The following is a 3,288-nucleotide window of genomic DNA, read 5'->3' as shown; positions in this document are numbered from 1 at the left end:
TAAATACACAAAGCATGGGTAACCCACAACAGAGTGAACTACAAATATTAGCCTATGTGATGGGGTACCTGGGGTCTAAATCAATTTGTAACATCAATTTGTAAAACCAGTTTGTACAATTGTAAATGCAATTTGTATTGTCAAACTCTGCCCCTTCCCCCTATCCGAACTCCTCCAGTCTGGCCCAAATACTCCTTTGTCCTTGCCTCAGGTTTCCTCTGGTCTGGCCCAAATCTCATCTAAATTATCTATGCACTAAAGTCACAAGTTCCTCTCAGTCAGCTCTAACCTTTATCTGTGCACTGAGGTCCCTTCCATCTGGTCAGCCCTGACAATGGCAGCCCTACCCTTTAAAAGTAAAAGCCTGTACCCCTCTCACTTGCAGGTCCCCTAAAGGACTCTTGCCTGTAACAATAAACTTCTACAACTCTCACTCCAATTGAGCCTGAGACCTTGAATTTTTTCCAGACGCTATTGCAGGTTTTCTGGTCTTAGATAAGATCAGAGTTCCTGCTGAACCTAGAGGGAGCCATCCCTCATCATATGGAGGCAAATTTGACAGTATGAGCATTATAAAAATTTACCAGGATGGGCTCATGACTAAGGAACAAGATCAGTAAAATGTATGTTTGAATAGTGGGATGGGGGTGAAATATTATATATTTATTATATATTTAAAAGGGATAGCAAGTTATATACATATTAGATCTGTAGTTTCATTATGGAAATACTTGTTTCAGTTCTTAAGTTCAGCATAAAATAAAATTTAAAAAAATTCTCATATTTCAAAATTGAGGATCCAGTACAGGGGAAACAGGCTGGTGAGTGCTGAAATGAAAGATCAATGGAGGTGGAAACAGAGGCAATATTGTCAGCAGAGCATACTAAACATCACCTGGATGAAAAATTCAGAAAAAAAGATCCCAGATCTTGACTGAAGAGATTACCCATAAAGAGGGTTAGGGTTGCTCTGGAGACCCCAAAATACCAACACTCCGGGTCCTGCAGAATGAATTCGACTCAAGTCTTCTCAGCCAAAGAAAAGTAAAATTTATTAAAAGTTCACTTGCATTAGACACAGAGTAAGTCTGTGCTAGGTTATTCTATGGTGCTGTCACTATTCTATGGTGCTCTCACAAACATGAAGACAGGATGGGGTCTTATATACAGAAAGTTGTGGGAGGAATCTAGGAGGAGTTTAGGGAGGGTCTTCAGGAGGAGTTAATGAGGTCAATGAGTGATTAAGGGTGGGAAGTAGCTGGAGGCTACAGACAAAGGTGGGCTAGGCCAGTTCAAGGGTGATATTTTGATAGGCTCAAGGGTGGGAAGTAGAAGAACAATGGAGGGCTAGGCTAGTAAGTAGGCTAGAGTTAGTAGTTAGTAACTAGGCTAAAGATCTGGGCCCAGACACAATGTAAGGCTTATTGCATCATGCAAATGCCTCATCAAATGGGATGATTTAATCAAGAGTCCAAGGGAGGTTCCCAGAGCCTGTACCTCAAGGACTCAAGGAGAGCTTGAGGGGGCTCCCAGAGCCCACATCTCATCATTGACTACATGGAGGTATGAGATGGTATGGATGGGATTCATATGGAGATATGTTGGAGCTACCTCAAACTGACTCACGAGAGCCAATTGTTAAATTTTTAGTGTGAGCATTTATAGTTTAGAAATTGAAGACCACTATAAATCATTACTTAACTTACTTAATGAAAATGTTAATGCAGATTAAACTTAAAAATATGTTGAATGTATTTTTTTCTCCCATAGAAACAATTGTCAAATATTTGTTAAACAAAGTTTTAAATGTTTACTAAACAGAGTGTTAAACATCCAGCACACTGCTGGACATGTTATCCAGTCATTTGCTGAAACCCTACCTAATAATATTGTCATCCATGAAAAGGTGGAAATAAAGAGGAAACTATCATGGACCCAACTCTCTCCAATAGTTGCTGAGGTGGAATTTAGAGGAAATCTGTGGAGAAGTGAACATTTCATTTTATAATTAGTAAAAGAGGAGAGAAAAACCAGGAATAGACTCCAATATTCAAGCTGATTTTTTTTGGCAGGAAGATTCCACTAGTAGGTCTATTTCCAAAGATGATTAGAGACAAAGGAGAACCTATAGGTTCTAAAATATTTGTAGCAGCTCTCCTTGTGGTGTCAACAAACTGGAAATTGCAGGGATGTCCTGGAATGAAATGAATGGAATTTTACTGTGCTATAAGTAATGATGAGCTCAATGATCTTAGAAAAACATGGAAAGGGCCGCCATCTTGTGCGAGCAAAACCAATGCCTGGAGAGCCGATAAAAAGAAAGAGTGGCAGCCACTCATGGGTTTCTTTTGTCAATGTTCAATACATCAACTTGAACCATGGGGAATATATTTGCTAACCTCTTCAAGGGGCTCTTTGGCAAAAAAGAAATGTGGATCCTAATGGTTGGTCTGGATGCTGCAGGAAAGACAACTATTTTGTACAAACTGAAGCTGGGTGAAATAGTAACTATTATTCCCACTATAGGTTTCCATGTAGAAACTGCAGAATACAAAAACATTAGCTTCACAGTGTGAGATGTAGGCGGCCAGGACAAGATGCGACCCCTGTGGCACCATTACTTTTAGAACACACAAGGACTGATTTTTGTGGTTGACAGTAATGACAGAGAACAAGTGAACGAGGCCTGAGAAGAACTGATGAGAATGCTGGCAGAGGATGAGCTTAGAGATGCCTTCTTATTAGTGTTTGCTAACACACAGGATCTTCCAAATGCCATGAATGCAGCTGAAATCACAGATAAACTTGGACTGCATTCTATTTGTCACAGAAACTTCGTCACATCCAAGCCACCTGTACCACTAGTGGGGATGGTCTCTATGAAGGACTGGACTGGTTGTCCAATCAGCTCCTGTAATGGGAATGCAAATTTGGAAGATCTTCCCTGCTCCTAGGCTAAAATGCACCTGAAGCCTGGGGAGGGAGGCTTGTTTTTCAGTAGATACTTCTTGATTGGCCAGTGAGTCAATAAGGTTGTTACATTCTCTGAGCCAGGAGAAGGCTATATAAGCCCTGATGTGTAGCTTTGTTTTGGGACTCACTTTGAGAAGTGTTCTGTGATTTGATCTGAATTCTGGGAAGCCGTTGTTGAGAGTCCCCTGGCTTTAAAAAACCCAGATGTGGAAACCCAGATGTTGACTGGGTATGGATGTAATGGTTGGACAGTTTGGAAAGCTGTCTACTTGATCTGTTAATGTCTTGATAATTCTGTCTGTATATTTTGAAGTT

General features: G+C 40.5%; 1 pseudogene; it reads left to right on the top strand.

The window, feature by feature from the left end:
• The first annotated feature begins 2,303 nt into the window (after positions 1-2,303).
• LOC138166224 (ADP-ribosylation factor 1 pseudogene) lies at positions 2,304-3,146 on the top strand (annotated as a pseudogene).
• The last annotated feature ends 142 nt before the right edge of the window (positions 3,147-3,288 follow it).

This window comes from Petaurus breviceps, unplaced genomic scaffold (genome assembly GCF_028583685.1).
Source record: "Petaurus breviceps papuanus isolate PSGF00001 unplaced genomic scaffold, PetGlider_PUasm1.0 220, whole genome shotgun sequence".
Taxonomy (NCBI): Eukaryota; Metazoa; Chordata; class Mammalia; order Diprotodontia; family Petauridae; genus Petaurus; species Petaurus breviceps.
Note: the sequence above shows the minus strand (reverse complement) of the source record. Positions and strands in the feature narration are given on the sequence as shown.